A 25,057-nucleotide genomic window follows, 5' to 3' on the forward strand; every position below is an offset into this window, starting at 1 on the left:
ACAAAAACACTTTGAATCTACAAAAATTAGTTTTACAACCTGTGTGGTAAATGTAGAATGAGTCATACTACTGTATGGAATATGGTGTACAAAAAGATCTTTCCCTCTACAAAATCCTTGCCAATGAGCACGTAGGGCCCCACAATAGACAAAGATTTTGAACTCCTCAATCCACTCTCTACAACCCATGGCTTGTGGGCAAACAATATTGACTTTTGTGTTTCAATGAGAGAGAACTCCATGAATGACTAATAACATAACCCCGCAGTACATACAAACCCCTAAACGAAAAAATATTATATACCTCAAGTAGAATTTCATACAAGCTGAATCCATAACTCCGTCTTGCTCATATTCCAAGCCTCCATCCATACTCTCGACAAATTTTTCTTGATTCTCCTTGAGAGTGTTGTTCTCACCTATGAAAACCACAAAACAAAGATAAAACCATATACACTTGAAAGAACAAGGAGAGAGTAAATAGATCTTTACTATAAAAAAAACTTTTTTTCACACACCAACGTTCAAAACCAAACATACATAGAAGGGGTTGTGTGGCCTTGGAGTTTTTCTTTTCCCTTGTTTTTAAGAGCAATGTTTTATACTCTCACTTTTTTTCCTTTGTTCCGTCCATGTGTCATATGAAGCTCTTTCCTTTTTTGCGAATATGACCTTTCTCCAAATCAATCCACCATGAACAGATTTCTACCTCACAAGGAATCAATCCTTGTATCTACATTGGATACATACATGATGCCTCATCATTCATATCTACCCACTTACGAGAAAACATGGGAATGGAATGTATGTATTCCTTGCTCTTCAATTCAGTAAAGTACATAAATACGAAGTACGTAGTTCCTAGCTATTCCAAACACAATTGAACTTCCATTCTCTAGCAAAAGCCACAATGAGAGTGAAATGGATGTGGTCCTCCACCTTTAATTCAGTCAGCCACCTATTTCTAAAAATACACATACTTTTATGTACTACTATTCAAAAAAGAAATAAATTGCATGTAAAACTTATAGACCAATCATTGTTCCGCTTTTTGCAACAATTTTGGGATTCTGCACATTTTTGAGCACACCTCTCTCTTATCTTCCCACGAGATTCTAGAGGAAAATAAGTTTTTCTTTTCTCCATTTTCACCTCCATGTAGTAATTAGAAAGAGTGAAAGGAGTTAAGGTTTGGAGTGAGCTTTTCGAGCGAGTTTTAGAATGAGCTTTTTTCACTTATTTCTCAACTAAGCAAATCTAAAAAAAAAGCTTTCTCCAAAAATAGTTTTCGGAGCTACTTCTGGAGCGAGCTTTTTTTTTCTCTCCGTTTTCTCTCTCTCTCTCTCTCTCTCTCACTCTCACTGTCCTTTTGTCTCTCTCTACCTCTCTCTCTCTCTATCTATCTATCTATCTATCTATCTTCCACTCCTTCAATCTCTCTCTTTCTCTCTCTCTCTCTCTAACATACCCCATGATGCCATGTCCAGAGATATGTATTTTCTTGACCGCCGCTGAGATGGTGAAGAAAACTATTGATAGGATGAGGACTAGGAGAGAGTATGATCATGATGGATTGGTAGAGGAGCACTTTATAGATTCCCGAGATATGCTTGCAGAACTTCCTTCGTTGATGTTCAACCGACCCATGTGTGAGGGTTTTCCTGATACTTGGAGTATGTCGACTATTGTGCCTATTTTCAAGGCAGGAGATTAAATGATTCCTGGGAGCTATCGCACCATTATGATTGGGCACACACTGGCCAGGTTATATGCTTCTATTCTTGAGCAACAACCGAGTAGATGGGCAAAGAGAGAAGGCATATGAGCATCAGGATAGGCAGGTTTCAGGAGAGGTTTTTCTACTCTTGAACACATATTGATACTCACGACTATTATTGTGGAGCATATCACATGGTAGGAGGATTTACTGTACTTTTGTGGACTTTCGCAAAGCATTTGATACAATCTCTAGAGCTCAACTGATGCACATGTTACAGGAGATGGGTATCCCCACAAAGCTAATTGGGGGGATGGCCCTGTACAAGAAAGGTGTAGGTCAGGTCCGCACTTTCGAGGGGGTGTCTGAGCTTTTTTACTCCACTATTAGGGTGAAGTAGGGTTGTCCACTCTTCTCTACTTTATTTGGTATTTATGTGGATGAGGGTTGACCTCAGATTCACCAAAAGGAATGTAGTGAAACTTGGATACATTGCACACATTTGCTAGTGATAGCGGCTTATTGGTGAACCTTGGCAAGCCCAAGGTTATGGTGCTCAACACCACACCACGGTGGGTCAGGTGATCTGCGTGACCTACCTCTAAACATGTTCAGGAGATGGTGGAGTATACAGATGCATACACTTACCTTGGTGTGGTCTTTAGTGGCCTAGAGTATTTTTTTAAGGAGAGCAACAGAGACTAGGCTAACGAGAGTGTATGTGGCTGTAGGGAAGATGGAGAGGATGCGTTCGCATGTTCACTTTCAGAAACCTCAAACAAAACTATGGCTTTTTGACACTTTGGTCACATCAACTATGCTTTATGGGGTGCAGATTTGGGGGCCATCAATGGACCGCCATAGCTGGGATGGCATTACTGATGGATGGAAGTGGTCCCTATGGGTCCCTATGATTTCTTGGATGATTAGGGCCAAGACCTTTGTACCACATGAGATTATTTATGCAGAGATTGATGCACCACCACTCGTCATCGAGGTAGTCACCAGATCTGTTTCTTTCATGCACAGTATCTGGGATCTCCCCAGAGATAGATATGCATATCTAGCTTTTGAGTCTTCTCGATAGCTTGCCTCATAGGGAGACACCTCTTACAGATGACAACTTGGTTCAAGTTGCATGGTTTTGACATGGATTAACTACCCCCTTTCCAGTATTCGATGGACACACCCTCCCTGTCTCTCACACAGACCGAGATCACTCAGCTCATCAGACAATACTTGATTCAGTTAGACACTGGGAGGACATGGATACAGCCTATGCGTGTGCTTGGCACGAAGATGGCTTTCTATAGAGAGCATCTCCTTGGGCTTACATAGGATGGTTTTGTGATCATACCCACCTACATGGACACTCATCTATCCCATGGATTACGATGTGCTATTGGACATATGTGCACATCGTCACAACAGCTAGAGATTGAGATTGGTAGATTTAGAGGAGTAACAACAGTTGCTAGGAGTTGTCAACTATGTCAAATAGAGCCAGAGACAAAGTTACATCACATCTGTCACTGCCACATTAGGAACAGAATGGGATCTAGGAGAGCCTCTTTGTTTGGTAGTTTAAGGAAGTCAAAAACCTCTCCTCTTAAGAAAGCAATCAAATAACAACTTTTGAATTTAAACATGCAAAACGGCTAGTTTATTTGAATTCAAATTTTCACCCCAAAATGAAATTTAAAATCTAGCGGGTAAAACCATATCATCTAACATATCTATGGAAAGAGATTGGCATGTAGATTACATATCTATAATCTCCGCTCAAATCAAAGATCGTATGTAGGAGTTATGGAGGTCCGAAAATCATAAAGTTAGACACCCCCTTTTTTGGGGAGAAAAGTGCATCCTTTGACCACTCTTACACCTCTCTTACACATCACCATTCTTGCACACATGGCGTGCATCTATTTGTCAAGATGTTAATCACCTCCATAATCTCATGGAAAATAAAGAGGCCCTCCTAGACCCCATGCTCTTCCTAACGGAGTCTACTACGAGATACGAGGTCCACTGCCTATTTAGACAGGGTTTTGGACCACTAGCCAAAGTTATGAGATATCAAGATCAGAGATGCCTTGGGCTATTTTTATTGGAGATGCGCAGACATAGGGACAGCCTCTTGAGGAGACCAAATAGTAGGAGACACTCACAGAGGGAGATCACTGTTTTTTTTTTCAGACTACATGCATGGCATTCAGATGAGCATGCATCACAATAGACTTCATAGTCTGCTTGTACCAGAGGTACACTTACTGACAGGGCTACTGAACTTGGGAGATCCAGATGCCCATGATTGTGAGGGTCATCAAGACATCAGTGGAAGCTTGCATCTGAGGGTCCAAACTATTCTACCACGACATGGGAGATGCCCAGTGAGAGTACTCTCTGAAGAGGACATTGATGACCTCCGCCAAAGACCGATGCTGGATATCATAGGATAGGATCTTGATTCCAGAATCTGAGCCTTTCATTTCATCCCATTCCATTTCGTTCCATTTCACTTTAGCTCAATTTAGTTTCAATTTTTGAGTTTTAAGTTTGTCAGCTTTTACACCACACACATTGTATCAAATTCACCATTTGTAAACTCTTTTGTCTCATAGGTCACTTTGGCCTTTTGAAGAAGTTAATATATCATTTCATTTCTTTCTCTTTCTCTCTCTCTCTCTCTCTCTCTCTCTCTCTCTCTCTCTCTCTCTCTCTCTCTCTCTCTCTCTTCCTTCCTTTATCCCCTCCTCCTTTTTATATACCTCCCTACCTCCCTCCCTCCCTCCCTCCCTCTCTCTCTCTCTCTCTCTCTCTCTCTCTCTCTCTCTCTCTCTCTCTCAATATAGCCTTCTTAATCAAGAATACGTATGTACCAACATTTACACACATGGCTTATAATAGTATGCAACCCAAAGTGACAAGAAAGTTTTGTCACTCTAAATCCTCTAGATATTCGAATCTCACAATCAAGAGTTATCATTTGCCCAATCGTCTCTCCATATTTCATATCTTTTAGATTGTAACTATAAGACTCATATTCATCCTTTACATGACGACGCACTCACATGATGACTAAATAGACAATCCCTAGATCTGGATCGACTGACACATTTAATTGGACTTTCTTCTCCGATTCTATTTCTGCAAAATCTGAGAGTGCTCCCACGTCATCCACACTGTTCTTTTCTTTGCTTCATCACTGATGCACCTATTATAAATTGAAATTATTTTAAGCCTCTGCTTGGCTATCTCTGCATTTGAACACACTTTGGCTTTGGAGGAAAAAGAATTCGCCCACAATTAGTTCACTCGCTCAAAAAGAAACGATCCTTTGTTGCTTTGTGGATATTCATAGAAATTAGTACTCCTCGACATGCATGCATGTATGGTCATTGAGGATCTCTCTCTCTCTCTCTCTCTCTCTCTCTCTCTCTCTCTCTCTCTCTCTCTCTCTCTCTCTCTCTCTCTCTCTCTCTCTCTCTCTCTCTCTCTCTCTCTTTTCGGTAACCTCCGTTGCCATACCTTTGAATCATTCATATATTCATTTCACAATCAGAAAATTTGGTCCACAAATTAGTCACACCCCTCATCCCTATGTAGCAAGAGCTATGCTCGAAACAAAAAAATAATTGGCCATCGGCACAAGTATTTATATGAAGAATCTTCAAAAGAAAAAACAGTCACAAGTGTACATACAATACATGCCCACAACATCATTAAAAAATTATTGTTGTCAATTGGAAGCTTTCTACAGATAGCTGCAACCCCTGTATTTATGTATGAAGAGCCTTCATGTACGAATTGGATCGTTTTTATTGGGACTGTTAAAGTTGAAGGACCTCCATCACCATGAAATACCTAATGAAGGTGGCGGCGGTGCAGCCTCTTTGGGATTCTTGAATGCATAATGATCACTCAAATGATTACGATTTGCAAGCTGTGCCATCTTGAAGGTCTGAGGTCCAAAGAGTCAAAATGTCTCTCAATAATTGCATGATCAAAGTGCTATCTTTGTAAGACTCTTCACTCAACGTATCCAACTCAGCAATTGCTTCATCGAAGGCCTGCTTGGCTACATGGCAAGCTCTCTCTGGAGAGTTCAAAATTTCATTGTAAAATAGAGAAAAGTTCTATGCTACATAAGGAACTTTGAACAACTTGCCACATAGCAACTTTCATTACGTTTAGGGTAATTGCTAGATAGTAGTAAGAAGTCACTAGCCTACATCCAAATGAAACTAGCAAGTGTGTGGTCTTCTAGTGCAATTGCTAAATGGAACTAGCAAAATCATAATTTTAATGAAATAGCTATATGGAAATATTTTAATTACTACATGGATCTACCAAGTTCATATGGCTTATGCATTTGCCATATTGTAATTATGTGTAGTTGCTAGTTGGATGTAGCAAATCCCAATCCCAATACAATTACTATATGGCAAAGTAGGGGGTACCCAATCATATTTAAATGTTTATTACAGAGAATTGAAAAAGATCCTCTTGCGAACAAGGGGTGCTGCAGACAACGTAGGCTCACAGGAAGATGACGATCGATGGGCGACAAGGATAATCAGGCAAGCAACTACGAGAGAAGGCATTAGCGAGGTGAAGGCTAAGACAAAAGCTATGCGGGGGTCAGACGGGGTTTTTATTTTTTTAATAAATATACTACACTCCCGTAGCACTAGCAGGCATGAGTTGGATTGGTTACAGGGTTTGACTGAAAGCCATGATGCCATGCGGTCAAGTTTGAATCTAGCTTTCAGTTTTGGAAGCTAAATCTCAAAGTGGAGGGGTAGCCTCTCAGGTGGAAAGGAAGCCTTAGGTGCAGGCAAGGAATCTTGCAAGGTAATGAATAAACTGAGGTGCGAGCCAGTAGGATGAAGTATGATATAATAACTATTGCCTATACATTATAGGCAATTCCATTGTTTGTATATGCTAATTAGGAGTTAAGAATGGTCATTTGATCTCTTTTCCACATAGTAAGAAGTACCTACCATGGTTTTAATTTATTTTTTTATCTGAAGTTACACTTGACATGAGCACTATGTACTTTAAGACCTACAAGAAATAGATGCCCTCCCCCACGTGTCAACAAATGCCCCCTCGCTAGTAAGCATTGACGGTCAGAGTTTCCACTGTCACCAAGTTGTGTGTGTGCAAGACTCTCTCTCTCTCTCTCTCTATGTGTGTGTGTATCTCTCTCTCTCTATCTATCTATCTATCTCTCTCTCTCAACACATAGTGCAAATGTGTAGCTTGTACAGTGCGTACTATAGTGACTTCCCCACACGGAGCACTTGAGTGCTTGGAACACGTGAGTCCCAAGTCCACACACAGGTTTAGATCTTGTTGGCCTGGCTGCCCTTGGGATGCGCCTCACAAAACTCCAGTGCATCGTGTAAACGTGGAAGGCGACAAGGTTTGACTCTTCCTTTGAGTTGATAGGAGGTGGATCATTGAAGAGGTACACCAACGAGGAGTGTTTGAGGGAGTCAACAGCAGTTATACAAGAGGTTGGAGCTATGGCATGTGTGTGTGTGTGTGTGTGTGTGTGAGAGAGAGAGAGAGAGAGAGAGAGAGACAAGGGGGGGGGGGGGGGGGGATGTTTGTGCATGCTATTTACTCCATTGTAATCAAATCTCTAAATAATTTTTTTTCTAAAAGCTAAACAAGTTTTTGAGTTACTTGCATAAAAAATAGACTAAAATTGGGTGAAATTTGTAAGTTTTTCCACCTATCAAATCTATTTTTGAGATAAGTCCCAATATTTGAAGGAGAGATTACACTAAACCTATGTTGTTTTCTAGTATTGATTGTAATTAGTAGGTAACCTTCCCTGAAACCTATTGAATCACTCACCAATTAATAGTGCACACTGCGCACACTCTATCTCTCTCTAATACACACACACCGACAGATATCTCTCTCTCTAGTACAAGAGCACAAAAAAGAGCATCAACTAATATGGGCAATATATGGGCAAGGATGGGCATAGAAGAGCCAATACTACTGTTGAAACTACTGCATTATGGTGTAGGGCCAAGTAAAGGGATGGACCTAGCCATGAGATGGTGGATAAATGCGGAGATGGTGCTGCATATACCAATAAGGGGGGACAAGGAGGGGTGGGATTACACTAAACCTAGGCTGTTTTCGAGCATTGAGATTACACTTAACCTAGGTTCTTTTCAAGCATTGATTGTAATTACTAGGTAACCTTCCCTGAATCCTATTAAATTACTCATCACTTAATAGTGCACAATGCACACTCTCTATCTCTCTCTAATACACACACCCACCCACAGGTATACGTAACACACAGGCACAACATCCCTTGCCAGTTAAATGCATGGAAAGCAAACAGGTTCAAAACTATTTTTATCTAAAAGAAACCTCTTCAGCATCATACATCTCCCTCTCTCTCTGTGTAATGGAAGGCTTTGCTATAACAGTATCTCAAAACTGAAAAAACTGTCAAAACTTTGCGTTTTTGTTGCCGACTGGCAATGTCAGACAAAACTCGCAAGGGTGGAAAAGCCACACTCGCCATGGAGAATGATGCAAAATCTCCAAGGAATTTGGATGCTAATCCAACCACATCATCTACAACAACGGAAGCAATGATCATGGCTTACTTGATCTCGTTACAAGAAACCGTCAACAAACAAGGTGAAGAGTTGCGCGCACTTGCAATGGAGAATGGTACTTTAAGAGTTCTCTTTGTGGAGAATGAGCACCTCAAGAAGGTTCTTGAAATGCAAAAAACACGCTTGATGCATCTTGAGAATGAAGTTCAAGAATGTAAACGCTCTCTTGTTGACATGAATGTATTGAAAGAGCGCTTGAGCAAAGTTGAGAGTGATCATGTATTGAAAGATTAAACAATACGACATGATGTATGTGAGATGAGAAATGCATCCAAATCATGGGCTGATATATGTAAGGATAATGTGGTTTCTACATCTCCTATCACGCAAGCCGTTGTCCAAGCAAAGAATGTAGAGAATGTGGACACTCAAGAATTGCACAAACGACAAAAACGCTCAAAGAACATCATCATTTGTGGAATCAAGGAGGAAAGCATGGAAACACCCCAATCTCTTGCAGTTGCTATTGAAGACTTTTTTGCTACACACTTTGGCATGTCAGGAATCATGGCTTATGGTGCACATCGAGTTGGAAAACAAGGAGTCCCTCGCTCGGGAGAAAGACCTATTGTATGTACCATGGCTGATGAGGTAAAGAGAAAGATCATCCTTGACAATGGTTGGATCTACCTCAAAGGAACAGGTTGTAATGTATATGAGGATCGCACTCTTATGCAACAAAATGTACGTCGCAAAGCATATGAGGAAAGAAGCAAGAAGGTTAAGGTATCACCTCAAGAAGAAAAGCCACTTAAGGAGGATGCAAGTCCACCCAACAAATAGGGACACATGATCTATGAGACCAACTCACGCTTGCGAATAAGCTTTTGGAATTGTAACGGGTATCCATGGAATGCGGGAATTGGCATTGATGAGCTTACCAATGACTCCGATGTGATACTTCTTGTCGAAACATGGGAGCATGATGCACAACGAATTCTTGGATTTGACAAATACGATGTGCATTCTTTGATGTGGGCCAAAAATGCAAAGCAACGAAGAGGCCAAGGAGACGTAGCATGTATGACCAAAAAGGGTTTGAAAGATGTTTCCATTGTCAAAGAAGATAAGTATAAACGCTACTTATGTCTGAAAATCAGCCCACCAAATAGTCAAGTCATGTTTGTGGCCGGTTGCTACATTCCTCACTATGACTCCAACTTTTATGCTTGCTTGAATATGGATAGAGATCAGCCCTTTGTTGAACTAGAGGAAGACATTGCTCATTACAAGGATCAAGGTGAAGTCATTGTTTTTGGAGACATGAATGCTCGCACAAATATGTTACAACACGACACACAACAAGTAGACATGCCGCATGTCTCAAGAAGAATGGATGACTCATACATGTATAATCGAAGTTCTAATGATGCAAAAGAAGTGGATCACTATGGAAAGTGACTTCTACATATGTGCAATAGTATCGGAATGCTCATTGCAAATGGTGTCTCATTGCAAATGGTGTATCTCTATGGCAAGGCACCAATGACTTTACATGTAGAAAGCACAACGGTGCTAGCGTGATTGACTATATGTTGTTCTCGGAAGCCACTCTAGAATGCATACAAAGTTTTACACTTGGTGAATGGAATCCGGAATCGGATCATAGGATGTTATGTATTGACCTCAAGTGTGGTAAACGGCCCTGAGCATGTAGCCTCCAATCATGATGTGAATCATTTGTACCTACGTCTAGACCTCAAACGAGCACTTATATATGCTGATATGGTGGACCAAATGTTAAGTATGATAGAGCATCAAGAGAGCCCAACATTAGAATGCAAGTGGAAAGTTTTCAAAGAAGTAATTTTCTCTTGTGCGAAGAAATGCTTTTCGGTGAAACACATGTCTTGCAAATGGTCTAAGAAGGGTAGCACCAAGAAGAAATGGTTTGACATGGAATGTAGTCAAGCCCGAAAACACTTGCTAAGATTGGATGCAATCAAAGACAAGGAAGTTTACTTGGAATGTTCACACACATACAAAGCACTTGTTCAAAAGAAGAGGAGAAGGTGGGAAGTCGAAAAACAACTTCTTTTAGCACAAGAGAAAGCACATGCATGTGGCAAGTTTTGGCAAAATCTAAAAGGCAAGCGCGTTGAGAGCTTTGGTGACTTGACTCTTGAGGATATGTATATGCATTGTAAGAACCTCTATGAGCAACCCAATGTTGATAAGATGGAGTGTTGTAGCTCCCTTCCGTTTATGTCTCCCTTCTTTACCATTGAAGATGTATGCCGCGCGCTTGAGAAACTTGCTACTCGCAAGGCAGGTGACCTTCAAGGTGTCAAGGCTGAAATGATTAAATGGACAAGCAAGAAAACACGATATTGGATATGCGATATGTTTAACCTTGCACTTGAGTATGGCATGCCTCATGATTGGAGTGCAAATTGGATCAAACCTTTGCACAAAGGAGGAGATGTAAACAATGTGAACAACTATCGCACTATAATGGTTGGTTCTTTGATGGCAAAGTTATTTGGATGTATCATGGAGATGAAGATAAGTGAATGGGCTGAAAAGAATAGCAAACGTGCACTTGGCCAAGCAGGTTTTCGAAAGCATCATAGCACTATTGATCACCTTGTCACTCTTCGAGTTCTTATGGAAGCGTCTCGATTGAAAGGAAAAAAGTTGTATTGTTGCTTTGTGGATTTCAAGAAAGCTTTTGACATGGTACCGCGAGGAAATCTTTGGAGACGTATGCAAAGCCTTCAAGTGCCGAGAGAATTTATGCATGCAGTCTTTCGCATCTACCAAAAAGTGATATGTCGATTACGTATGGGAGATGGAATTTCAGAATTTTTTGCAAGCACTATTGGTGTCAAACAAGGATGCCCACTTTCCCCAACCCTCTTTGGGCTACTCATTGATGAATTGGAATGCATGGTTCTTGACTTTATGCAGCAAGAAGGCATAGAAGAGGTTAATAGCGGAAATGCGGTGATCATGCTTTTGCTTTATGCCGATGATGTAGTGCTCTTGGCACATACCTTAGAAGATGCACAAAAGCTTATGAGTGTCTTGGAACGCTTTTGCCTACATAGCGGGCTGATCGTGAATGGATCCAAAACCAAGGTTATGCTTGTAAAGACCCTCAATGATGAAAATCCATGCATTGTATACAACAATGAGAAACTTGAAGTGGTAGATCACTTCAAGTACCTTGGCCTTGAGGTTCCATCCAATCATAAATGGAAGGATTGTGCAATGCGTCGCTTGGAAGCCGGAAAGAGGGCCTATTATGCATTTGAGAACATGTGCAATGCAGGAGAGATCAAGTGTTGGGCTCTCAAAAAGTACCTCTTTGACACATTGGTGACACCGGTGCTTCTTTATGGAGTGGAGGTGTGGGGTGGAAGCATCGGGAAGTCTACTTGGAAAGAGTTTGAGAATGTCCAAAAGCGTTTTCTCACCAACTTTCTCCAAGTCAAGACACAAACACCCTACATGCTCTTACTTCTTGAGTCCGGATTGCTTCCCATTGAGGTCTTGGGCATGCAAAGGGTTGTGGAGTACATGCGTAAGACACAATGTAGCCCTTTGCATCGACTTCCTAGAATCGCTGTTAAGGCGGTTACGCCGCTAGCGGAAGCTAAATAGCGAGAACTCAACCAACAACAGAATTTGTCAGACGAGGACGGAGCTTGACCCGCAGGCGCATGGAAACAACTAGGTGGGTGTCAAATCACCTACTCGACCTTCTAATGACAATCACTACTAAGGAAATCAAATCTAAGTTCTAAAATACGCAAGTGACTGAAATCCGTACTACGAACAAATGCTATACGAAACAGGATCTAGAATCATTGAATCGATCTCAAACTCAAGGGGAAGTCTATGCACTAGGTAAGAACAACACCCTAAAGACTTGAACTGCAAAATCAACCTATAACCACTCCGTGTGGTAAACGCGTATGAAGACAGGCTGAAAAATACAGGTGACCGAAACTTGACCCCGATGGTACTAATGTGTAGCTCTACTCGTTGTGGTTCTATAGATATGCTGCACGCTCTATTCCGACACACGAGTTGGAAGAAAACTCACACCGAAGCTCGTAGGAACTTACCACACATAGAAGCCGATAGCACGCACTCTTGGTATCTGTGCGTAGCTCTCGCCGTTGCTAACACAATGGCGGTGTCGCTTCTCCAATGGCGGCTCCGTAGCTCGCATAGCAAGTAGATAAGACTCTCTCTCTCTCTCTCAGACACAGTCACGGCGCTCAAAAACTCACTTTGATTAATAATCTGAATCCCTTAGGTTACAAAACTTTGGCTTATATACCTCAGCCTTGGAGGTGAGAACATCTCTAACTAATTACATCAGCAAGTGAAATTACTTCGGGATTACAAGCTGGAAACTCAATTGAGTCCCGTTACTTAATGAATGGCTCAAATAAAAATTAATGTCGGAAAGACATTTATTACAATCAATGGCTACAAAATGATGAGTGTGAGCAAAATTGTGGGTGTGATTCTCTGCTGGCTCAACACTCCCCCCCTCCGCGTTCATGTCGTCCCTGACATGACTTTTATGCTTGGTCAATAAAGTCCTGTCGTCTTGAGCATTTGCAAATGTGATTCGTATCGTAGGTTGCCGATGGTCAAGGTTGGGACGAATATTTTGCTTTCGTGGGTGAAAAAGCCGGTGTAGAAAGCTTCTTCGAATGTTTGCATGTGGAAGCTAGGCAAAAACATAATCCTTTGGTATAGGAGGTGCAACACTTTTGGAGAAGGCTGCAATGAAAGATCATATATCATATCAGTCACTGTGTCGGCCGTCGATAGTAGACTCGAGGTCGTGGCTTTATCTGGCGCGAACACTTCAATGCAAGCTAAGAGAGTCCTGTAGATTTTCTTGAGCATCTGACACGAAAGGTCAGGAGAGCCAGTAAAGAGCTTGATGGTGCCCGTTAGGGTTTTCACCATGTAGGCTTTACCTATTCTCTCTCCTGCCTTTGGTCCTGGCATCCTGGGATAATTAAGCCAATTTGGCTTCTTTTCTGCAATCCTACCATGCTCTTTCCAGTTTCTGACTCTTGGCACCGGGCAGAAGGTTGCATTCTCCCGAATCTCCTTTGGTGCCTCCACCAAGTAGATGAGGTAGGCTGGGTATTTGTTCAGCCAACCTTTCCTCCATCTAGGCTGCGAATCTACAATCTTCTTTGATTGTTCCTCTTTTGAGATGTCGCCTTCGTAAAGAGCGACATACTGCTCCTCCTCTATTCTCTTTTTCGTCTTTAGCACTTCAAATTTCATCAAAGGGAAAGGAAGGCTGGGTTGCATCCACTCTTCATGGAGCACTTTTGTGTCTAATCCCTGAAGTCTAATGGAGATGAGGAGTATCCTCTCCCACTCCATTTCCGCCTTGGCACTCTCCTCTGCTGACTTTTCTATTTGGTCATGGAGCCTTTGTTCTTCTTCTTCAGAGATTCCTGAAGTCGAGGCCACCTCTTGAGCTGGGGCTGGATCTTCAATTGTGGTTGCCTCTCCAGTTTCTGGTAGCTCTATGACTGCTCCACCTGATTCTTCTTGTGGTGTCTCTGTCTCTCTTCTTTGTTGCTCTTGTAGATCTTGGAGCTGTTTGCGGAGGGTCTCATTCTCTGTTCTTAGTGTTTGATTTTCTAAAGTGAGCCTCTCCTCTGCTGCCAATGATTCCTCCACAATGTGCAACCTTTGCACTTGCTCTAATCTTAGCTCTCTTTGTAAGCTTTGGACCTGGTCTTCCAGAGCTGGTACAAGAGCTCCCTCTTGTTCGGTTCCTGCTCTGCTAGCTCTAGGGGTAGTCCTGAGTCTAGTGATTGTTCTTTCTTGGAGCTCGACTCTTTCCCTTAGCTCAATGAGCTCATCTTTAGCCGCCCCCAAGTCGTCTTCCATCCGATCCCTTGCTTCCTGTGCACTTGTTACTTCTCTTGAAGCCTCGGCTAGCTGGAGTATCAAGCCGTCTCTCTCGTTTTCCGCGTCGTAGAGTGATGCTTTATGAATTTCAGATTCAGTCATAGCATTCTCTAATTTCCTCTGCAACTCTGCTTCCCTTTGTTTGGCTGTCTCAATCTCTACTTCCTTTGCCCTGGATCTTTCTTTGATCTTGCCTAGCAGTTCATGCACCATGTGCATGTCTTTTCATCTTCATCTGTCAACTCTAAAGCTCTTTCTGCCACCACCTCCACTGGCTTCGGCTCTTCTAGCACGTTCTGTTCGTCTAGTTTCTCTTCACTTTCTTTTGTACTCTTTGTTTTTTCCTCCGTCCCTCTCCGATCATCTTGTTTTTGTAGGGTGATCCCATAAACTGCCTCAAGGGCCTCTGCTTCAGTGTATCCTATCGCTACCAGATCCTCATAATCATTTCTCTTTTGCTGAACTGGATCTATCTCCTTTTCTTTGGTCTTGGCCTTCGGCTTTTCCAAATCATCTGTGTCCATCTCTATTGTGGTCTCTTCCACGATATTTTTCGTCTTCTTCGGGCTTGGTACATCAGTCATAGAGGGGTATCTGTCCTCAGCTTCCTTGGCTTTCCCCTTGTCAGCTTGCCCGTCTTTCTCTTGAGATTTAGTAGACTCATCTACTTTCCCTTTCCCCTTGTCGTCCTTTTTCAGCTCAGCTTTTAAAAGTTGTACCTCCTCTTCAGTGTATGGCTCGACAGGTTGCTGCTCCAGTATAGCCTCTGACTCCTCATAAGCTTTAATATATTGATCAACATGTGGCCTGGCTGAGCTAGTTTCGACTTTGGTGGGGTCTGGCACCCACTTTTCTTCAAAGTCACCCTTTAGAGCTCTTTCTGCTCTAAACTGCTCCACTAGTCTTTCCATTCTTGCCATTTTTTGACTTTTGGTTTGCTTGGGAGCAACCTTCTTCTTTACTTTTTTCATAAGCGGCTCGTCCACCTCCTCTTTAGGTTCTGAAACTATTTCTAGTTTCCGGCGTGCTCTTGTGGACGCCCTCTTGGATACTTCGGGCTGTTCTTCCTCCTCGTCGGCTTCTCTAAGCCACTCATTCTGGGAGGGAGCCTTTGGCCACTGATCTCTAGCTCCAATAGCTTCATAAGCTATTCTTGTCAGAATTTCCGCTCCTCCTATGTACTTTGGCTTCTCGTTGTGCATGGCAATTACTTGCTCGTGGATGTGTTGAGCGTAATTCACCTCTTTTGGCATATTGCTCTTTAATGCCCATGTGATGGTGGTCGCAATGGCATGGGGCGGTGTGGTATACTTTTGCGGTCTTTTACTGCAAACATGGAGAAACTGGTTGTACAGTCGGCAAAGGGTTGCCGCTCTTTGGTCCGCCATATCTCCATAGGTTGCATTCTGTTTCTTGGATCCATAGACCTCTATGGCCTCCCTTCTTTCCCTGACAGAGCTCCCTTTGTTGTGTAGCTTCAATGCGTCTGCAATGAGCTGTGGAGTGATCTGTACTTCTACTTTCTCTCCATCCATGGCTGTCAATGTGGATTTCCCATCCTTCTGAATGGATGTTGCCAACTCGTACACTCTTCTTGTATCCACACCTGATGGTCTCGAGGTGAAGAAACTGTGCAAGTCTACCCTTTTCAGGTACCTGCTGATGTCTTCTGACCTGCTATAATTTACCAATTCCTGTGGGATCATCGGTACATCCACTGCTTGCCCTTGAGGATCTCTGAAAGTCCCCTGGTATATCTTTATTCCCTCTTTCTCCAATACTGCTTCCTCCACCCAAGTTTTGGTTGGCTTGAGGGTTTCTGCTGGAATGTCAAAGGGTTCCGCTTCTGCAAGAGCATCTTTGATTGTCGGTCTTTTTCTCTTCGTTGCCGATAACTTGGCGGAATCCATGGATCCTGTAACTCCAATTTCAGATGTTAGCGTCTTTTTAGTACTGAAAGCCGAAATGAAGCTTTTAACTATCCAAATGACTTGAAAATTGAAACATGAGCTATTCAGGGCCTAAGGATGCAAGGTAGGTGAAAAAATATGCAAAATGGGCTCAAAATCATGCTGGAGACATCATACGCGTATGATGTCTTTTGTGTCAAAATGACTTCATATTGGTTGTGCTTGTAGCTGATAGTGTATACATAAGTATCATATGCTTGAATTTGAGTTTGGATACCATTTGGTCAAGTTTTGGCCAGTTTAGTCCAGTTCCGGCTCTTGGCAAAATTTTGAAAGGGATTTGGATTTTATGATCCAAATTGGATAAAACTTGGTGGTTCACTTTCAAATGGCATGTAGATCACTTCTGTTTGGTGGTTGAAGCCCTGAGGTGCCAAAATCACATAGTGAGACATCATACGTGTATGATGTCTTTTAGTGTATTTTTGGACCAAATTTCTCTATAAGCTTAGATTTGGCTTTAGATAGGCTTATTCAGTGGATTTATGAATTTTGGATAGATTTTGGGCTAAAAATGGCTCTGGAGACATCATACGCGTATGATGTCTTTTTCATCAATTTTTCATGGGATTGGTTCTGTGGACTCCCCATGTACTAGTGAAGGACTATATCTACTCAAATCTTGGTTTGGACTTGAGTATGTTGGATTTGGGCCAAAAAAAGGCTTTAGGTGAAGGATTTTCCTTCAATTGGGCTAATGGGGTGATCCACTTGACCAAATGGTTCCAAACTTCATATGTAGCATGTATTAGATATATATAATGGATGTATGATGTCAAATGAGTAGATTTGACTCTGTAAGTGCAAATAGACATCATACGCGTATGATGTCTTTTGTGTCAAAATGGTGCTTTTTGGTTCCAGATAGCTTATAGATGTGTTAATCAACAATCCTACAAAGTTTCAATGAGTTTGGAGTTATTTTGACAAAATTAGGACCAAAAATCAATTTTTATGGCCTACTTTGCGTCTTTTTGGTTTTCCTTGGGTTTTCTAACTCCAATTCTCATGATACTTGGTTCATAGGATGTGATTAACATGTGGAATGAGGCTATGCACTCAAATGTTGAAATGGATGTGAAAATCATGCTGTGAGACATCATACGCCTATGATGTCTTTTCTTGAAATGTTGGTCTTTTTGTGCAAAGAATGCTTTGTGCTAGTGCCCTAAGCCCTGATAACTAGTTTTCAACTTAAAAAATCATCAGTTTAGCTAAAAAGCCCCCTTATAGGAATTTCAGTCTCCGAAGTCGTCTCTTTGCCTTGGAGTTGAATTTCTTCAACTTTTCTTTTCGAGAGTTGCATTTCCAGCTCATTGGATATGTTGTGAAGCCATCTATTTGGTTGAACTTGACTTTGGCTTCCCGTTCTCCATCTTTCTCCATTTGGTTTCCCGAAAGCGTCTTTTTCACCATCGGTAAGTGAATCAGCTTTCTTTTGGGTTTTGTTGCAAACATAAGTCATCCATGTATATTTGAAGCTGCTTGTGAAGTTTCATGTCATTCGGTCGTCAATTTCAGCCGTTATGCCAAAATGACGCTTTGTGTGTCCGTAGCCGAATCGGTTGTTTTGACCCACTTTTGGTGGTCCAAACTTGGAGATACTCCATGGTTGCATTGCCCTCGATGTTGTTAAGCTTCCTGAGAAGTTTTGTGTCGTTTCGACAACTTTTTCCTGTTTGCCTCTTGCAGGCTCTGTTGACCTAGGGTTTTTCCAATCGTTCTTTCTCGAGCTTTGAGTGTTAGAAACCCATCTTCTATACTAGGGTAACCCATCTATAAGTTCTTGCAAGGTTTGGTTAAGCGGTTGTGCCCCTACCTAGCGTTCTTCCCCATTCCCCGTCTGCTCTTGTTTCTTGGTTTTGGTTAGTTTTTGCGACAAAAGTTAACGATAAGCATCAAAAGCTTATGGCAACGAGTCTACCTCTCATGTCTGGTGTCCTCTGAGCTCTCGTAGCAGTCGTAGAAGGCGGTAGAAGGTCGGATGCTCCTGTGTGCTCTTTGCTCTCTCCAAGAAGGTAGTAGTGGAAATGAGCTTGAAAGTGAAGTGAAAAATACTTAACTTCGGACTTCCCGGATCACTTGTTACCAAATTTGACATGTGCTTCTATCTCGTCGTGAAATGCACTTTAGGATTTGAAATTTCTCAACTTGGACTCCGTTTGACCTGTTTCTGAGAAATCTGTCCACTTTGCCAAAATTCTGTCATTTCGGGCTTTCCGCAACTTTTTCAGAATTGTACCCAATTTTTACCATGGGTTGCCCTTGTCATTAGGACCATCACCGTCTATTCTTTTCTTTTTTCCGATCTCATTTCACCTGCTTTTTTATTTTTCTTTTACTTTTATTAAGAAAATCATAAAAAATAAAGGAAAATAGCAAATTGAAGCCAAAAAATTCCAAACATACACGATAAATAGCTGGTAACCCTGTGTATATGAATATACACTTATTTGTGATTTCTGGACTTGGATTACCACTTTTTTGCTCCAAAAACACTCTTATTTAGTGATATTTACACGTCTAGAGACCCAAATTCATCATTTGATCTCTTCTTGTTGCAAAACAAGGTATATAAGGGCATAAATATTATCAATATCCGCAATCAAACATAAAAATTACAAAATCATGTAAGACACTGTCCTTGTAATATAATTTTTGTTTTTCTTTGTTTTTGGTGCTTGTAGCTGCTTTGTAACTCCTGTATACTTGTATACCTCCCCCCCTCCTAGTCTGAGTCCTCCCGGACGACTATGAAGTGTCTGTGGGTGAAGCATTGTAGTTGTTTTGGTCATAAGTTCCCAATGCAATTGTAGAGAGATGATACAACAGTCTTTCCAATAAAGCTGCTCTTTGTTTGATTGAAGGATTGGTGGTCGGGTTTTGGGTTGGTTTTGGCACTTCGGTAGTAGAATCAGTAGATGGATTCTTCTTTACTTTGTTGTTCTTTTTCACAATCCAAATCTGCTTCCGTTTCACTTGTGCTTGCCACAAACTCTTTGCGACCCAAACCTGCTTTGTTCTTTGTGTTGATTTCCTCGCCTTGAAATACCTAGGAGTTTCCGTTGATTGTACTGAAGGGAGTTCCTGTTTACAAATCTTTGGGATCCAAATTTGCTTGCTATAGCTTTGTGCCGTCATGAACTTCTTTGGAATCCAGATCTGTTTCACTGTCCTTGATTGTCTGGAATCACTTGTTGTCTGGTATTGAAGACTCTGTTTTCCACCTTTGTGTTCTCTGGCACAACCTTTTTTGGTCTCCATACCAACTTTGACTCCGTTTTTTTCCAAGGTTGAGCTGTTATATTATTGCTTGTCTTCCTTATCCACTGTTGAGAGTTCCTCGTCGAAGAGTAATCCGGTTGTATAGAAACTTTTGGTTGCCATTGCTTCTTCTTTTTCTCTGGTTGTTGTTTACCTTTGTCTTTGGATTCGTCCTTTGGAGTTGGCTCTTCTCCTTTGGTGAACTTAACTGATTGACTTTCACCTTCGTATTTGATAAGCACTGATTTAGAACTCCAGTCAATCATTGCATTGTATTGCTTCTGCCATGGTTGTCCTAGCAATAATGGATGTTGTGTAGCTTGGTCTTCAACCACGTAAAACATATGAGGATACACATACTGGTTAATCTGTATATGTAAAACTGTGCATCCGACAGTTTTGATTGAATTCTCAGAGTAACTCTTTAACTCTTGCTTGGCAGTTTGTAGTTTAGTGTCATTTGTCAATTGTCTATACAAACTGAGTGAAAGTAGGTTAGCTTGAGCTCCTGAATCCAATAGTGCTCTGGCTTTGATTTGGTTGGTTCCTACTTTGCATTCAATGATGGGTTCTTCTTTGTCATTATCCATTTCTGTTATACTGACTGCGTTTATTCGTATTGCTCCTTCATTGCGCTGTTTCTGACGTAGTAGTCTTCTTTTCTCCATTCTTTCCTTCGCCTCGGCTTGCGCTTCCTCCAAATCATTTTCTTTTTCTGGACACGCAGCTTTTCTTGATGTATTTTGAGAAGCATGTCTTGGGTTAGCGGCAAAAGATACTTTTTCACTCTGCATCCACTAATCCAATTGGGCATTTCTTCTCCGTCTAATGTAGCAAGCTTGACGGCTCCACTTGGTGATAGATCTTTAATCACCAGAGGTCCCATCCCTCGCTTTTTAAGCTTCTTAGCATGCTGTTTCAGAGTGTAAACTAGGACATAGTCCCCAACCTTAAACTCTTTAGTCCGCACATGCTTATCAAAAAATTCTTTTTGTCGCCTTTTTTGAGCGTAGATAGAAGCTACTGCTTTTAGGCGAAGCTCATCTAGCTTTTCCAGGTCATCTATTCTATCAGAAAGCTCGTGCCCTGTCCACTCTAGATCCTTAGCCACCCTTAAGGTTGAAATCAAGAATTCTATTGGTAAGATAGCATTTAGCCCAAAAACCATGTTATATGGGGTCGTTCCTATTGATGTTTTATATGCTACCCTATATGCCCATAATGTTGAATGCAACTTCTGGTCCCAGTCAGTTCTCGACTCAGATACAATCTTCGTAAGGACCGTGCATATGGTTTTGTTTGTTGCTTCAGCTTGTCCGTTTGCTTGTGGATGATACGGGGCTGATTTCCTATGGATTACCATGAATTCATCTAGAAGGATCTCTATCACTTCATTTATAAAATGTGTGCCTCGATCACTCACAATTTCTATTGGCAATCCATATCGTACAAAGACGTATTCATATAGAAATTGTGCCGTGGTCCTGGCATCTGCTTTTTGAGTTGCCTTTGCTTCGACCCACTTTGTTAGATAGTCTGTAGCCACAACGATGTATTGTGCATGAGTCTTATATGCAGGAGGTGAAATGGGTCCGACATAATCAATCCCCCATTTTGCAAAAGCTCTTGCCCCCATCATTGGTCTAAGCGGCATATCATCTCTTTTAAGTGGTACTTTGGTCCGCTGACAGTCATCACACCGTTTAACGTATTCCTCAGCGTCCATATGTAATGTTGGCCACCATATTCCTGCGGCTAAGACAAGTTTTGCTGTCTTATCACCTGAGAAATGGCCTCCACCTACTCCTCCATGAGCTTGCTCCAGGATTATCACATACTCAGACTCTGATGCGCAAATCCTAAGCTGGTTGTCTTTACCTCTCTTATAGAGTTGATCTCCTATTAAAGCGTAATCTCTAGCTTCTGTCTCTACAGATTTCTGACGAGCTTTTGACGTTCCTTCTGGGAAAGTTCTATTTGTGAGATATTCAACAATATACTGACTCCATTCCGGAGCGATCATTATCTGATATAATGTCGAATACTCTGCTGGCGGTTTTGATGAACATACAATACATACAGTGACATATTCATGTACGCTTTCTTTCATTCCTGGCCAATAGACTCCCAATTGTAACAAATTCCTATATGTGTTCCTTCTTGAACAATGAAATGCACATTCCTGAACATGTGCTTCGCGCAGATATATATTATATTCCTCAGGATTGATGCATAGTCGTAAAACATGATCATTTCCCAATTGATACAACCTTCCTGCAACCAATTGAAGATTCTTGGATTGCTGAATAGCAATATGTTTCTGGTTGTATTCTCTTCTATCGAACTCTCCTCCATAGGTTAATAGGTTAACGACATTTTGAGACCACTTCGGTATCATTTCTATGTTGAACAAGTACGCGTCTGGCATGTCGTCATCTACTCCTATAGGGTCTTCTCCATTCGTCAATCGCGAAAGATGATCAGCTCTAAGATGTGTTTTTCCTTTCTTTACTACTACCGTGAAGTCGAATTCCAGTAAGATAATGAACCATCTCACTATTCTCCCGGTATTGCATGGTTTATTCACTAGGTAGAGCAAGGCTTGGTGATCCGTAAAAAACACAAACTTGTTGGCTAGAAGATAATGCCGAAATTTCTTCACAGCATATATCATTCCTAATCCTTCTCGCTCTGTTGTGGTGTAATTCTTCTCTGCATTGTTGAGCTGTCGACTGGCGTAACAGATAGGAAAATCCATGTTTCCTTCTTCTGGCTGAGCCAGAATGCATCCTATTGCATATGCCGAAGCATCTATATGCACATGGAATATCTTCTCCCAATCTGGTGATTTCAAGACTGGAGCAGTAATGAGTGCCTCTTTCAATTTCTTGAATGATTCCTCACACTCCTCTGTCCATTCAAAGTTCACTATTAGCCTGTAAAGTGGTTGGCCTATTATAGCGTACATGTAAATGAATCGTCTATAATATCCGCAATGTCCCATAAAGCTCTGTACTTGTTTCGCATTGGTTGGTCTAGGCATATCCACTATAACTTTTATCTTCTCTAAATCCGTGGATATTCCGTTTTGTGAGACAATATGTCCCAGAATTCTGCCCTGTCGGACCATAAACACACATTTCTCAGGATTGAGACAAATGCGATATGTCCTACATTTCTCAAATACTTTTCTTAGGTGTTCTAGATGCTCATCTCTCAGAAGAGAATGTACACATAATCATCCATGTATATTTCTAGAAACAACCTTAAGTATTCTTTGAAAGCATGCGTCATCAGCCTCTGGAAGGTTGCGGGAGCATTGGTTAGACCAAAAGGCATAACCCGATAAGCATAAATTCCCCACTCCGTTGCAAAAGCTGTTTTATGTTGATCTTCCAGTGCTATGGCTAGCTGGTTATATCCTGAAAAACCATCAAGAAAGAGTATGCTGTTTTCCCTGATACACGCTCTAGAACATGATCAGTTATCGGCAGGGGATAATTGTCCCTGATTGTTGCAGCATTCACTTTCTTTAAGTTGACACACACTCGGAGTTTTCCGTTCTTCTTGGGTACTACCACAATCGGAGATACCCAATCGGTGTGTTCAATCTCGTATATGAATTCAGCTTCCATTAGCTTATCTATCTCTTCTTTGATTCGCTTAGCAAACGTATCATTATATGTGTATGGTCTCTGTCTGCTAGGCTTTGCATCTTGTTTTAGTGGGATTGTGTGTTGGCATATCGATGGGTCAACTCCCTTTAAGTCCTTATAAGACCATGCAAACACATCCCTATACTCTCTGAGAAGACTCAAAAGTCTCTCTTCCTCGCCTGGAGACAAATCTGTGGCTATGTACACCGGTCTAGGTGTCTCACCTGGAGCTGCTAAATCAACTTTTTTTGCATCCTCCGGTCCGTCATAAGATTCGTTCTCCTTTCTCTCTCGAATAGGTTGGGTTAATACCACCTTCCTATCCTCTATTGTGAATTTCCTATAGTGAGAGGGAACATCCATGTTTTCCTTGATTTTGGCGTTTTCGTCCTCTCCACTCTCAATTTCTGTCGTCCAAACTTCTTTCAGAGTTTTCTTGAGCTCTCTGTACTTGTTTCTACGTTCTAACTTGGACTCCGTGTGTTCTCTGTTGCGCTTGTTCTTTTCTGATTTTTCTGTTTCAGTTTTCGTTCCATTCCTTTGAACTTGATTTCTTGAGCCTTTTGTCTTTTCGTAAGCTCTTTTGATCATTGCCTCTCATTCTTCCAGAAATCTTGTCCTTAACACAATCTTCCGCCTTTACTAGCATTAGGAATTGATTTTTTCCTCTTATTCTAGGCATCGGATTGGTTCTAACCCCCTTTGTTTTTCTCTTTGCTCTATAGCGTTTCTGGCGTTGTTTAGTTTGGTTCGGAAAATCATAAAATCGGACATCCGTTATAGTTTCTTCGTTTTCGCTTGAATTGTCCGTTGACTCGTTGTCTGCTTCATTTCCCCACTCTGGATGATCGGGAATGTCGTGAAACACCTCTCTTCATCTTCCTTTTCCAGTGTATCGTTCTTTTCAGTTTCTTTTTCGAGTACAGTTCTCAACATGAAGTACGGAACCACGTCGTACCCGTCCTTGTCGCAAAATTTCGTTGTGGGACCATCCGGAATTGCACAAACATCTAGGGTTGCTAGAATGTGTGTCCATTCTAATGGTTCAAGCGTGTCCTCTGGAAAGGGTTCTCCTATATAAGTTTCGTCTTCGATAGCCCTTTCTAAAACACATTCTTCTCGTTTCAGACTTCCACATTTCGAGGCTCCACACATCCATAACTCCTTGGGCTTACCTAACCAAGCTGGAAATTCGGATCCCGCCAAAGTAGCTGAATCAAACTCCTCTACCGGTGTTCGGTTCACATCTTTGTAGCTATGGTCTTTCAGGTTCACACGTGTAGTGGTTTCCATATTTCTCAGGTATATGTGATCGTAGCCCCAATCCTGGACCATTTTCAACTGTCTCATGAATGGTCTTCCCAATATGATATCATAGTTATTCTCCTTGCCAAAATCGACAATAGCAAAAGTATGTTCGTATTCAATGCCGCAAGAAGTCACTACAACTTTCTCTAATAACCCCATAGGTTTCTCCATGTGTCCATCTGCTAATTGGAGTTTCAACCTAGTCTTCCTTATTGCTGGTTTCCCCATTTTTTCCAGATTTCTTTTGTAGCAATGGCTACCCCAGCTCCGCTGTCTAGTATTGCCATCGTGTTCACTCCTTGGAATTCAACTGGTAAGGTTGTATTCCCCTCTTCACCTTCGCAATACTCTCCGACCTTGTTTAAGGGTACAGGCTTAGCGTTCTTTTGTGGTTTACTCAGCTCTTGTATACCCTCTTGCAGTCTCGATGTTGGGTCTTTTATCCCAAATTTCTCCAAGCATTTTCCTACAGTGGTCCACATATGTGGTCTTAGCCTCAAAAGCTCAGCTAGAGTGATAGTGCATGTCACTGGTGTTGACAAGATCTCTATCAATCCTTGCGAGTCCATGACTTTT

The 25,057-nt window shown here is 41.6% G+C and overlaps 1 pseudogene; it reads right to left on the reverse strand.

Annotated features, from left to right (window-relative positions):
- Positions 1–25,057, reverse strand: part of LOC147436705 (uncharacterized) — a 55,101-nt pseudogene continuing 30,044 nt past the window's right edge.

The sequence above is a fragment of the Adiantum capillus-veneris genome, chromosome 17 (assembly GCF_014529385.1).
Source record: "Adiantum capillus-veneris isolate H3 chromosome 17, ASM1452938v2, whole genome shotgun sequence".
Lineage (NCBI taxonomy): Eukaryota > Viridiplantae > Streptophyta > Polypodiopsida > Polypodiales > Pteridaceae > Adiantum > Adiantum capillus-veneris.